We start from the raw sequence: 15,164 nt of genomic DNA, 5'->3' as shown, positions 1-15,164 counted from the left end.
GCAACAATGAGAAGTACGAGACACTATGTTGAAAAACGAACTTTACAATTTAGGGGTGGGGGGGGGGGAAGGAGGGAAGATGTAGTTGAGGAGGTGCCAGGGAAGGGATGGTAGGAGAAAAACAAAGGAGGCAATAATGCTGATAAGAAATGTACTCATTACCTCGATCATGTAACTGTAATCTCTCTATACAGTATTTTCACAATAAAAAACTTATTTTTTAAAAAAGATCCAAAGCATGGGGCTGGAGAGGTGGCTTAGTGGTAGAGCACTTGCCTTGCATGCCTGAGGCCCTGGGTTTTTAAACTACAAAGCTACAAAACTACAAAGCTACAGTTCTTTCTTATATTTTGTTTTCAGCTGGACGCCTACTACCTTATTTGAAATAATTTAAGCTGATCACCAGCTTCCTCATGTATGAAAGTAAGCTAGATAAAATAACTTCTGAGGTCAGCTAACATTTTAAAGTTATATGGCACTGTGATGGAGTACCATCCTCAGAAACTGAATGTTACTTTTAAAGGATTTTGTAGCTTACTATGGAAATTCCCTATTACCTTGCTTCCTCACAAATATTGCTCATTAAAAAAACATAGAATTCACTCTTCAATAATTTGTATATTTATAAGTATGCATATATCCATTTTAAAAATGTGTGGGGACTGTACTCCTATCCATATAAAAAATACAAAAACAGAAGCTGGGCGCCAATGTCTCACACTTGTAATCCTTGCTGCTCAGGAGGCTGAGATCTGAAGACTGCGGTTCAAAGCACCCTGGGCATTAAATCTGAGACTCTTATCTCCAATTAACCACCAAAAAAAACTGGAAGTGGCACTGTGGCTCAAGTGTTAAGCGTGCTCACCTTGAGCAGAAGAGCTCAGGGACAGCACCAGGCCGAGTTCAAGCCCCACAACTGATGACAACAACAATAACAAAAAACAGAAAAGTATATGAAAATGTTTATTATCATTTAGGAATCATAAAAAAATTAGGAAGTCTTTAAAATATTGTTCTTATCTCTAGAAATTCTAAAGCTGTATGAAACTATTGTCAAGTTTTATTTTTGCCTTGCTACTATGTTCCTATTATCCCATGTTTTTGTTAAGAGAAGTGCAATAGTTGGACAAATTAAAGATGGTTACATAGTTGCTGACTTCTGATGGTATGACTTAAACTCATCCTGGTTTTGGTAACATTATTCAATACATTAAAAAAATTATTCAGTATTTTAAGAAATAATAGGCCTTGTGTTAGATGACTTTTTTTTTGAGGAATGGAGGTAGATAATGGTATTGGGACTTGAACTCAGGTCCACGGTGCTCTCTCTTAGATTTTTTTCACAGCTCTATCATATAAGACACACTTCCGCTTCTGGTCTTTTTCTGGTGAACTAGAGATAAAAGTCTCATACTTGCTGGCACCAGTGGCTCATACCTATAGTCCTAGCTACTCAGTAGATTGACATCTGAAGACTGCAGTTCAAAGCCAGCCAGTCAGGAAAGCCCATGAGACTCTTATCTCCAATTAACCACTAGAAAACTGCAAGTGGCGCTGTGGCAGTGGGAGAGTGCTTGCCTTGACCTGATGAGCTGAGGGATAGTGCCCAGGCCCAGAGTTCAAGCCCCACAACCAGGAGAGGAGAAGAGAGGAGAGGAGGGGAGGAGAGGATAAGTGTACTACATGCACTTTTGTCAAGATAAACAGGTGTATCATGATGCAACCTCATTGTTCTAAGTTGAGGAAAATAAAGATTAATGTAATAATTAAATGTAGCTGATTCTTTCAAAGAAACAGAAGCAAAAGTTGGCAACAAGGACAAACAAACAGCAAACTTAAGATAAGAACATTTCACAGAAACATTTGTTGGAAAAAAAACAGGATGGTTCTCAGTATACATGGACTGATATAGTTCAGATTTATTACACAACCTGGACTACAAAAACAAAAGAATAGAAAAATTAAGCATGTCAAGAAATTTAATGCTGGAACTGTCAAGTAGAACAATCAATCACTGGATATTAGACTCCTAGAAATCATAGGGGAGGCCATAATTTAAAGAATGACTTTGGGGGGCTGGGAAGGTGGCTCAGTGGTAGAGCGCTTGCCTTGCATGCTCAAGGCCCTGGGTTCGATTCCTCAGCACCACATAAGCAAAAAGAAAAAAGCCGGAAGTGGCGCTGTGGCTCAAGTGGTAGAGCGCTAGCCTTGAGCTGAAGAGCTGAGGGACAACGCCCAGGCCCAGAGTTCAGGCCCAATGACTGGACCCCAAAAAAAAACAAACAAAAAACAAACAAACAAAAAAAAACAAAAAAAAAGAATGACTTTGGGCTAAAACATGAATTTTGGATTAAGATCAAAATTGATTTTGAATACATCATTGCTGTCTATTGAGCATTCTTTCAATTTGGTAAACATCTCTTGAAGACTTATTATATGAACTGAAAGGCCTTACATGTAAAAATAGTTTGTTTCTTCTAGTTTCTTATGCTATTCTCACTTTAAATTTTTTTTTTGGGGGGGGGTCCGGACATGGGGCCTGAACTCTGGGCCTGGGCACTGTCCCTCAGCTCTTCAGCTCAAGGCTAGCACTCTACCACTTGAGCCAAAGCGCCACTTCCGGTTTTTTTCCTTTTTGCTTATGTGGTGCTGGGAAATCGAACCCAGGGCCTCATGCATGCGAGGCAAGCGGTCTACCACTGAGCCACCTTCCCAGCCCTTCACTTTAACTTGTATGTAACATTTTTTACTGGTTACTAAGAGTTTATTCCTGTTGGATGCAGATACTTAAGAATCTAATTCTATAGCTTTCTTCCTTTTGCATTTGATTCAATATAGCAGATAGACTGGTTTAATTAAACTACATCAAGTTAAAGCCAACAAACTATAATGTAGTATAATACATAAGCAATGCTTTTAACAAAATGTATTCTTATTTCCAAAAAGATGCTTTATGGCCAACTCCATAAAATAAACACATATTGATAAAAAATTAGGTAAGGAATAGCTTACAGTCCCTTCCTTACCTAAGTTTCATTTTATGTCTTTAATGTATAATTTACTAAAGAAATATTTAAATAAAAGCTACAAGTATTGGACTAATGGACTGGAGGAAGAGGAAAAGCCAATCACAAGAATGACTGTAATTCTACTTGAAAACATAATGTTATGTTCAGTTTATCAATGCACAGACAATACAAGCCAGGGGAATTCAAAAATGTACAGAGATCCCAAATGACAAAGGAAACCCCAACAGTTAAACAGTAAGCACAAGGAAAATAAGCTTAAATCTTATCAACCAATAATCAAAGAAACCCAAATTAAAACGAGACATAATACACTGCTTACCTAACTGGCATGAATGAGGATTGGCATAAAGCAAAAAGGGCACTCCGCTGATGAGACAATGAGCAAGTTAAATTCCACACAGAAATGTAAAATTATATAAGAAGAACTAAAAATAGCCTTACCTTTCAAACAAGTAATTCTACTCCTAGAAATTTAAAGTAATAATCATTTTGCATGCAGATTTTCTACAATGACTATTCAGAAAATAAACAGAATAATCTGAAGTTATTAAAAAGATCTAGTAACCCAAACACAAGGCTGACTAATTGGTACAACCTTTATGCCTTTTAGTCTTATTTTGTTTCTCTCATCTTCTAATTTAAACGTACCTAATGCATTAATTTTAAAATAAATTCATGGATTTAAAAATGCATCTTCCTCCAACTTTGTGTGTTGTGTGTATGGTGTATGCACCAGTTCTTGAACTTGAACTCAGGTTCTGGGATGCTGTCCCTGAGCTCTTTTGCTCAAAGCTAGTGCTCTATCACTTGAGCCAAAGCTCTACTTCCTACTTTCTGGTGCTTAATTATAAGTAAGAATTTCGGCTGACTTTCCTTTGCAGGCTGGCTTTGAACCCTGGTCCTCAGATCTCCAGGGCTACATGGCTCTCCACAGTTTTTTGGTTTTGTTGCTGTTTTACAATGAACAGGGTCTTGCTTAGATATTCCAGACTAAACACAAACTAGCAATCCTGTTGCCTTAGTTCCTAAGTAGTTTATAGGTGAGCACTACCATGTTCTACTTGCAACTTTTAGTAAACATACTTAGGTGATGAAAGGTTATGGTCTGTACAATAGTTGTTACTGGATATAATCTGCCCATGGAATATCCTCTTTGAAATTACTATAGTATTTGCAAATCTTTAGCAAACTTTAAAAATTACTAAAACTTTAAAATAAAATTTCCTCACAATAACTGGTGTCTATTATGGATATCCACAAGGTAAGTCACTTTTGTGTGAGTATGTATGCACATGGATGCACCAGTTCTTGAGCTTGAACTCAGAGCCTGGGCACTGTCCTTGAATATTATGCTCAAGGTTAATGCTTTTACCATTTGAGCAACAACTCCACTTCTGGCTTTTGGGTGGTTAACTGAGACTCTTATTAAGAGTCTCATGGACTTTCTTACCTGTACTAGCTCTGAACTGAGTCCTGAGATCTCAGCCTCCTGAGTAGCTGAGTAGTGGATTACAGGTAGGAGCTACTTGTGCCCTCTAGGGTAAATCACTTTTAAATATACTTTCATATGCAACAAAGTTGAAATATAATATTCTCAATTTCTAGGAAGAAAAAAAACTCGTACTTTTTCTTTCCTAAATTTCCTTTTACCTACCACATGAAGCCATGTGAGGTTGTAGAATGGACTTTAAAAAACCTCAATCTCAGGAGCTGGGAAGGTGGCTCAGTGGTAGAGCGCTTGCCTTGCATGCCTGAGGCCCTGAGTTTGATTCCTCAACACCACATAAACAAAAAGAAGAAAACCAGAAGTGGCGCTGTGGCTCAGGCCCCACCACCGGACCAAACAAAAAACAAAACACCTCAATCTCAGAACTTCATGCCCGCCCCCCCCCCCATACTGAGGGACTTTACATCAATTTTCTAGCTTCCTTACCTTTAATACAAAAAATTAATACATATACACAACACCTAACCCATTACACTTCGCATCTAGTTGTTATTAACTAGAGCAAATGAAAGGTTCTTTTCCTGCCTTTCCCTTGTACAGTCCTCTGGATTACTTCTTAAAATAGCATGTCAAAACTAAAGATATCCTCTGAACAAACTTGGTATTCAAGAGCAACAAAATAACTTACAGAGCCATGTAGTAAGGTACTGGCTATTGTCGTCAACCTGATATAAAATCTCACAATGCAAGGAAACAATGAAAATGGCATGTTATGACTTAATATTTCTGTGTTTTTAAAAAGTTTGGAAAGCTCATACCAAAAAATTCACCGTTTACAAATACACAATTTAGTCCTGTGTAGACCATTCATAACTCCATAACTTTCAACACAACCTCAAAAAAAAAAAATCTTTAACTATTGGCAATCATTCCTCAGTCCTTTTCCTGCTTGCAGGCAAACAATAATTTCTTATTTCTATGGTCATGCCTAGGGAATACACTTAAAAACTAACTTGTTCCAGTTTGTATTAACTTTATAGAATCTGTTTACTAAACCTAACCATGATAAAAGGCCTTTAGGGGCTGGGAAGGTGGATTAGTGGTAGAGCACTTGCCTTGCATGCCTGAGGCCCTGGGTTCGATTCCTCAGCACCACATAAGCAAAAAGGAAAAAAGCCAGAAGTGGCGCTGTGGCTCAAGTGGTAGAGCGCTAGCCTTGAGCTGAAGAGCTGAGGGACAGTGCCCAGGCCCAGAGTTCAGACCCATGACCAGACCCCCATGACCGACACCCCCCCCAAAAAAAAAAAGAGATTTGGTGTCCTTTCTAAAGTGGATGGATCATTTGAAGCTCTTCATTAAGGTGAATTAGCTGATATAGTCATTGATGTTTAAAGAATAGTTGTTTCCTAAAGAGTTACAGTTCAGATTCCCTTATGGGTATTGTAATTCTGCTCTAAGAAAGAAAATGGCAAAGTATATAAAGATATATTAGGGACATTACAGAGGGAGATGAGAGACTACAAAGTTGTTCAGCTAATCCAAAAGTAACCAGGTGCAGGTGGTAATTGGGCAAACTGGCTCAAGACTCTGAATATACTAAAACTTTTACTCAGCTTGATATTACACTGACAATTCTAAATAATGTCAGAAATAAAATATTCTTCCTCACCATAATATTTTAACTGGTACTCTAAACTACTGCTGTGGTTAATGCTGAGTTTAATTAACAACATGTAAGTGTCAAACTTGAATAGTGCCTTTAAAAGGAATTTGTTCAAGTTCATTAGTAAAGCCTCCAGTTAGTTCCAACATGTGGGACTCCATCTGTATCCAATCCTGTGATATACACACGCACACACCTACCTTTGTGCTTGAATAGTTAATAAAATATAAAAATGTGGTGGCTCAAGTGTTGGAGTACTAGCCTTGAGCAAAAGCAGCTCAGGGAGGTTGGGAAAATGGCTCAGTGGTAGAGTGCTTGCCTTGCATGCATGAGGCCCTGGGTTCGATTCCTCAGCACCACATAAGCAAAAAGAAAAAAAAGCCAGAAGTGGCACTGTGGCTCAAGTGGTAGAGTGCTAGCCTTGAGCTGAAGAGCTGAGGGATAGCGCCCAGTCCCAGAGTCCAGGCCCCATGACTGGACCGTCCCCCCCCCCAAAAAAAAGCTCAGGGACAGTCCTTAGAGCTCAAGTCCAATTCCCAGGACTGGTAAAAGAGAAAAACAAACAAAAATGTGTATCTTTTTCTTTCCTGGATTTTTTTTTATTATCTCTGATGTAAGTATTTATAAAGAGGCAGAAACTGCCCTGAACAAATACCTTGTGAAATACGAAGCCTTACAACTAGATTACAGAGTAACAAGCAGAAATTTGAATCAAATTTCAAAGGCATTAACCAAACAGCAAAATGTACAGTAATTTACTGGGTGAAAACCATCATATTAAATAATAATTTTCATCAAGTAGACATCTCAATCACCAAAATCAATGTCAAATGCAAAAAGATGGTGTTTCTCAAATTTACTGTGAAAATAAATTACAAATTTCTGCAAAACTCAACCTTATAGGTAAGATTTCTAGGTCAACTATTGTCTATCTGTTGCTTCCTATAAACCTTTGTAGGTTAATTTAAAAAATGTTCTTCAGGGGGCTGGGAAGATGGCTCAGTGCTAGAGTGCTTACCTCGAATGCATGAGGCCCTGGGTTCAATTCCTCAGCAACACATAAGCAGAAAAAGCCAGAAGTGGCACTGTGACTCAAGTGGTAGAGCACTAGCCTTGAACTGAAGGTCAGTGCCCAGGCCCAGAGTTCAGGCCCCACAATCAAAAAAAAAAAAAAGTGTTCTTCAATTGTGAATGTAGGGCTGGGAAGGTGGCTCAGTGGTAGAGCGCTTGCCTTGCATGCATGAGGCCCTGGGTTCAATTCCTCAGCACCACATAAACAAAAAGAAAAAAGTCGGAAGTGGCGCTGTGGCTCAAGTGGTAGAGCGCTAGCCTTGAGCTGAAGAGCTGAGGGACAGCGCCCAGGCCCAGAGTTCAGGCCCCACAAACGGACCCCAAAAGAAAACAAAACAAAAAATTGTGAATGTAGCTGATGAATCTAACTATTGAGTTGTCTACCAAATACATCATACCCGGGAAAAACCATAGCTTATGGAATGGAAAAATTGAATTCTTAATTCCATTTTTGAGTCACATTGGTTTTCTGGGCCAATTTACTGTAGTGCCTCAGTGGAATATAAAGGTTTCTATATATTTATGTATGCCTTTATAAGCACCACTAAAGAGTTCAAATCAATACTACCAAAATTTGAACTTGTCATTCCTACTAACAATAGTTTCAGTTATTTTTCTATGCGGTCACTCTAAACTGTACAGTACTTAAAAAATTACACTATTTCAACAAATGTCATCATATTAAAGGTTCCTCATTTATGCTACATTTTCCCCACCATATTATCAAGTTGTATTTAAAATGGCATTTTAGTGTTTGTAGATATCTATATGAAGTTACCCAAAAATGACCAAGTAAAGATTATGTGCTCATTTTTAACAACCTAGTATGTGAACATGGTTTTAAACAAAAAACTACCATTTTGTCAACTTTCTATTATTAGGTAGTTTATTCCAAATTGTTTCACAAGATTTTTCTTTTTTTTTTGGTCGGTCGTGGCGCTTGAACTCTGGGCCTGGGCGCTGTCCCTCAGTTCTTCAGTTCAAGGCAAGCGCTCTACCATTTGAGCTACAGCACCACTTCCAGTTTTCTGGTGGTTTTATTGGAGATAGGAGTCTCACGGTCTCTCCTGCCCGGGCTGGCTTTGAACCGCGATCCTCAGATCTCAGCCTCCTGAGTAGTTAACACCAGCGCCCGGCTTTCACAAGATTTTTCAACCAAACTTTTCCTTTACTCTTATTTCTCCCTGAATCAATTTCTAATCATGCATACAGATAATTGTCAAAATACTTGACAAACTGATTAGATAAATGCTACTTGGAAACTAACTGCTAAAGAGCCATCCTTATTCTACTATTAAGCTGGACTTGAACTGATGTCAAAGATTAAAAATTCCCTGAGAATTAAGAACAAAAGAAATCTCTAACTTGGATAACAGTCAAATGAGGTAAGATAAATGACTAATTTATTCCAGACACTACTAAGAACATTGTTTGAACCCTTTGCCCATTTTTTCTACTTAGGCCTCTAAGAAAAGTATGATCAAAACCAAAAGATGAGTGCTAGGAATGTGGCTTAGTGGTAGAATGCTTGCCTCCAGCATACATGAAGCCCTGGGTTGGATTCCTCCGTACCATATAAACAGAAAAAGCTCCTAAGTGTTTCTGTGGCTCAAGTGGTAAGAGTGATAGCCTTGAATAAAAGAAGCTCAGAAACAGTGCCCAGGCCCTGAGTTCAACCCTCAGGACTGGTAGGAAAAAAAATGATAAAAGAAAGATGGTTATTACAGGCTAAAAACATACAGATGATCTATTGTAAAGGGCAATCATACTTAGTAATCAACAAAATATAAAAATTTACAGTGAAGCCAGGTACTGGTGGCTCATGCCTATAATCCTAGCTACTCAGGAGGCTAAGATCTAAGGACTGCTGTTGAAAGCCAGCCCAGGCAGGAAAGTCCATGAGACTCTTACCTCCAATAAAATCACCAGAAAACAGGAAGTGGCACTAGAGTGCTAGCCTTGAGCTCAAGAGTGGAGGGGCAGAATCCAAGCCTCACAACTGAGACACACAGACACACACACAATTTTACAGTGGAAGTAAGCAGCAGCAGCCAGCTCTATATTGCGAAGTGGAACTTAGCTATTTCCTTCAGGGTGAATGTACCAACATCAATTCATACATCAAGTATCATTAAGTATTCACAAAGTTTAAACATCTGACTTTAAAGATAAAAATGAGTATTAAAACTATTCATATATCCTTCCTACATTGCAAAAAAAAATCATATATACCAATTCGGTGCTACAATTCTTTTTATTTCAAGAACCCCTGGAATCCTTAAGTCCTTTTCAGTGGCCTGTGAGGCCAAAACTGTGTTCATATTAATTATATCTTGCCATTTTCACTCATTTTCTCATAAGTAACACAGCATTTTCCCCTAGAGGCTGATGCATTAGTATGAGACTGAATGAAAAAATAGATGATCCAGGTTTCATTAAACTAAAGATTAAGTGAGATTTATTTTTAAAAAAATGGGGGAAGTGGCACTGTGGCTCAAGTGGTAGAGCACTGGCCTTGAGCTGAAGAGCAGCTGAGGGACAGTGCCCAGGCCCAGAGTTCAAGCCCCACAGCCGACAAAAAAAAAGGGGGGGAGGCTCCCGCGGGAGAATACTTCATTGGGAGATGTTACTCTTCATTAAAATGGTTATCTAGGTTTATATGCAATAAGCTCTTTTTTCTGGTGGGAGGTGAGGAGGTAGATGGGGTATGCAGATCCTAGGGCTTGAACTCACCTAGGCGCTGTCTCTGAGCTATACATTTACGTAGAGTTTAGAGGTTGTTTTTTCCCTACCCCAGCTGGCTTTGAACTACAATCCTCAGATCCCAGTCTCCTGAGCAGCTAGGATTACCAGCTACCAGAAGCCATCAGCTCCTGGCTAATGAGCTCATCCTCCATCCACCAGTACTGGAGTTTGAATTCAGGGCTTTGAACTTAGTAGGAAGATGCTATACTGCTTTAGTCACATCTCCAGTCCTGATAAGCTCATTTTAAAATATAAATACATCCCATAAATTTCTAATAAGAGAAATATCAGTACATAAAAATTCACAGATAAAGAAGTTAACTTTTATATACTTAAAGGGGTCAAAGTAGGAAAGTTTGAGAATACCTGTCGAAGAGAATGTGCACTAGAACACATGCCTAACAAGACTCATTGACGTTTTGCCAGTACAAAATGAACTAACTCTTCACAGTATTAACATTTAAACATACACACAAACACACACCACACACATACACTAAAGAATAAATATGTATAAGCCAGGAGCTAGTGGCTCATGCCCCTAATCCTAGCTACTCAGAAGGCTGAGGTCTGAGGATTGTGGTTTGAAGCCAGCCCAGGCAGAAAAGTACATGACTCTTATTTCCAATAGAGGTTCAGGACAGCATCCAGACCCTGAGTTCAAGCCCCAGGACTGGCAAAGGAAAAAAAAAAAAGTATGTACAATAAATTTCTCATGTTCAACCAGACTGTATACTGTTTATAACCAGTGTTTAACACCAAATTCATTATTTGATTGTCTCTGCTGGGAGGTACAACTGAAGTAGGGATGAAAGGACATTAAATTGTTTAAATGGCTGCAGGTATGGCTTAAGTGGTACAGTTCAAAATACAGTTCTTACAAAAATCAACAAAACAAATAAAATATACTTTAAAAACAGTTACAGCCGTGAGCTAGTGTCTCATGTCTGTAATCCTAGCTACTCAGAAAGTTGAGATCTGAAGATCAGGGTTCAAAACCTGGGCAAGAACGTCTATGAGACTCATTATCTCAACTACCAGAAAACAAGAAGCAGAGCTGTGGCTGGTTCTAAGTGGTACAGCACTAGCCTTGAGCATAAAAGCTCAGGCACAGCACTCAGGCCCTGAGTTAAAGCCCCATGATCAACAAGGAAAACAGTTACAATAATCAATTTTTGTTTTATTTTTTGGGGGCACCATTTTAGTACTTTTATCAAATGTCTTAAAAATTGCAGATCATAAAGGAATAGGAGAGGTAATATGTACTGTTTTACATTTAGGGGAGACAGACTAATTTACAGACTAACTCTTCACAATAAGGAATGTATAAATCACAGAACACAAATACTGGTCGTAATTGATCTTGCTCAGATGTACTCTTGAATCACACTTCTAGCCCAGCCTTGTGCTAGTTATCCTGGAGATGAAATCTCTGCCCTGACTGGCCATGAATGTTATCCTCTGGATCTGAGCCTTCAGAGTAGCTAACAGCCACCAGCACTGGGCTGATGTAAACTTTTATCCTTGCTCCCTAACTATCTCTTTCCTCTCACCTCAATTTTACTCTAAGTTAACCATTTAGTCTTGCTGCTTTAAACTATGCTTTTCTATATCCCTTCTTGTGAAAATGCTTAAGCCTCTATTTTCATCTAATAAAGACATTATAAATACCTTAATAAGTACCATTTATTAAGGCTTATGATATCTACTATATGAATTGTGTAGCAACAGTGCTGGTTATTATTCTTCTTTACCTTCATTTTTTTTTTTTTTTTTTGGATCATGGGGCTTGAACTGAGATCCTGAGCACTGTCCCTGAGCTTTTTTGTTCAAGGCTAGCACTCAACCACTTTGAGACATAGTTCTACTTCGTTTTTAGATAGTTAATTGAAGATAAGAGTCTCAGGACTTTCCTGCCCTGGCTAGCTTTGAACCACGAGCCTCAGATCTCAGCCTCTTAAATAGTTAGGATCACAAGCATGAGTCACAAGCACCCAGCTTTACCTTCATTCTTCAAGGGACTTTTCCTTCAAATCTCTCACAAACAAATCTCAAGAGTCCAAATTTGATCTTTTATTTCTTTTTCCCCAACAACTCAACACTAAGCTTCAAATTTTCATAACTTTCAAAGATTTCAGTGTCCTTCTTAAGTCTTTTTTTGTTAAATCTCTTGGATATTATACAAAATACTGTATCTTCAAACAGCAATTAAGTTTGGGATATCTACATTCAATTTCCAGCTTTACCATTAGTTAGCAATGTAGCACTAGGTGAATTAGAGCATTTCCCCCCATCTACAATTGGATGTTTGGTAGTAATATGTATATATTATAAAGTTATACATGTATATATAAAAGTTACTGGCACTCTATAAATGTATAATAATCAATTTCTTTATCTCTCACCTTCTATCTTCTCACTCCTGGATGTCTCCCTCAATCTCCTAGTTGATTCCAAGTTTGAACACTACATGTCCAACTGCTTGTCAAAAATATCTACATGACATTTCCACATATAACTCAAATTCAACTATTCAGAAATCACACACATTCTTCTCCACAGAAAATATAGTTTTGATGACTGTTTGACTTCTGTCAATGGTATAACTGTCTCAACATTTAGAATGTGTAGGCAAAAGGTGCTTATAAACCTATCAAATGCCAAGATCCATGAATTCTTTTGGCTCTCATCCTTCCACTCTTCAAAACTATACTTGTCAAATTCACGTTTTACTTAGGTCTCCAACTTCAAGCTCCTGTTGGCCAATCTTTCCCAAGTCTTTGCCTTCTACAACATACCACTACAGATCAAGAAGTCTTGATTGTAATATCCCACTACTTAAAACCTTCAGTGTTTATCCACAGCCTAAAAGTGAAATTCACGTACATCACACAAACAAATTTGTCAGGCTCCAAATTATATTATCAACCTTCAAGAGTCAAACTAACACACTCATTTCTCAGCCCAATTGCTCTTTTAATAATGTTCTTCTCTTCCCAAGTCCTCGTGGATTCTCCCATGGTCATCCCACAATACACAGGAGCTCAAATGAAGCAGTTCTATTATAAACATATTTGCCCATGTTTTTCATCTATTAAACTCCTAAGTGATGAGATTCTTCTGCAGTTTTCAGGGACATAGTTGTACAGCTGAGTAGACACTCCAAAATTTTTTAAATTTAATTTTATTGTAAGGGTGATGTACAGAGGGGTTACTGTTACATAAGTAAGATAATGAGTACATTTCTTGTCAAACATTGTTATCCCCCTACATATTTTTCTTCCACTTTCCCTCCTCCCTTAAATGTTAAATGAAGACTAGATTGAGAGGTTCAAGGTTTCAAGAACTTAATGAGTAACATTTCATGAATGGGAAGAAATAGTTCAGAAGACAGAGAATGGTTTTTGAAAGTCAGATTGATTTCACAAGAAAGTGCCAATCTAGCAGAATAGAACTGGCTGGCAACATATACCTAGCATAAAAGCAATGTGCACATAAAAGTGTAGGAATAGCAATGAAGGACTGGGAAGGTGGCTCAGTGGTAGAGCGCTTGCCTTGCATGCCTGAGGCCCTGGGCTCGATTCCTCAGCACCACATAAGCAAAAAGAAAAAAAAAAGAAAATTATTGTCAGGCGCCGGTGACTCACACTTCTAATCCTAGCTACTCAAGAGGCTGAGATCTGTGGATGGTTATTGAAAGCCAGCCCCTGCAAAACCACTCAGAAAACCGGAAGTGGAACTGTGGCTTAAGTGATAGAGAGCTAGCCTTGAGCTGAAGAGCTAAGGGACAGTGCCCAGGCCCAGAATTCAAGCCCTACAACCAACTCCCCCCACCCTCCCCCCAAAGAAATGAAAATTATTTGAGGAAAACAACTAGAAGAAAATGTTCATTTTGCTTATTTAAAAAGGCCAAAATACTCTTTTCAAGGAGTCAAAAACATTCCTAATGTTGGCTTTTCCAAGTATGCTTAAAGTTTTGGATTAATGTAAGATATTTTAATAATGTACTTGATGTCAATTTCCATAGTTCCTGAAATCTGGAAGTACTTTTGATTCTAAACATCCACCCTCTTCTTTTTCTGAAAAGCATTCAAGTTACTTTTCATCTGAGGAGAGAAATTATGTTTGAAATCGTTTAGAAATTGTGCCATTATTTATTACAAGTTCTCATCCATTTATCTGCTAGACACCTGCTATGATGGGGAAGACAGGGAAAACAGCAGAAATTCCGTTTTTGTAGAGCCAACATTCCAGTCAATTTTACCTTCAAGAAACAGTACATGTTCAACCTTGAAATATGTGGACCATTATCACAAATGTTCTGATAACCAAAACCGAGTTATTATTTTGAAAATCACCACTACTGAATCTTTTCAAGTAATATCCTGTAACAGTTGCCACTACTGCAGTTAAAACATTGCATGTGCCCCTCAGTGCAGCAAGATGAATGTAGATAATTTGCACGGCAACGAATGACCTCAACTGTGGTGTTCTTGTGAATCGTAATGCACTACAAAATCCAGAGTAGCCCCACGATTCTAAGCTGGAAGTATGAAATCTCATTGTGAGACGTCGTTAAGTTTTGGACGTTAGGTCTACACATTTGAAATTACTACACTTTTTTTTTTAGTGTGAAAATGAAAGATAATTTAATTCAACCCAACCACAATAGTTGCCACGCTGCCCCTGAATTTTTAAGCATCAATGGTTGTCTCCTCGCAAATCAATTCTGACAATTAGGCAGGGTACGGACTTCCACCCCCCAAAAGCCAGCCCAGGAATGATTTACAGTTAGGACTAGGAAGCTTTAAGGCGGAAGGCAGCTTTGTTTCCGGGCTGAGGAAGGTTTTCACATGTAAATGTCTCCCAAGAACCGAGGATTAACTGCCCCCGGAGGCGGGTGGCAGGGAGAGGAACCCCGGGGCCAGTGCCCGGCTTCCTAGCGGACTGAGGCGGGGCAAATACTCTCCCTTTCCCATTCAACTTTTTTAGGCGTCACGCCGGTCCGAGGGGTTGCGTTCACGACTCCGAAAGAGGAGGAGACACGCCGCTCGCCCAAAGTGTGGGGGATCCCGGAGAATGGGGGGGGCGGACACCCTCTCCAACTCCTCCCGACCCGGGATCAGAGTCCAGCGGCCGCCCAGGCGCGGCCTGAGCAACAGGAGAGCCCAGGCCGCTTGCTCCGCGACCCGTAGCCCGCCCCCCAGCC

General features: G+C 39.0%; 1 protein-coding gene across 4 annotated transcripts in view; it reads right to left on the bottom strand.

Moving 5' to 3' along the window:
- Scaf4 (SR-related CTD-associated factor 4) overlaps positions 1-15,164 on the bottom strand; it is a 56,322-nt gene that overhangs the window by 40,419 nt on the left and 739 nt on the right. The window lies entirely within an intron of this gene.

Source organism: Dipodomys ordii, unplaced genomic scaffold (genome assembly GCF_000151885.1).
Source record: "Dipodomys ordii isolate 6190 unplaced genomic scaffold, Dord_2.0 Scaffold104, whole genome shotgun sequence".
In the NCBI taxonomy this organism is placed as follows: Eukaryota; Metazoa; Chordata; class Mammalia; order Rodentia; family Heteromyidae; genus Dipodomys; species Dipodomys ordii.
Note: the sequence above shows the minus strand (reverse complement) of the source record. Positions and strands in the feature narration are given on the sequence as shown.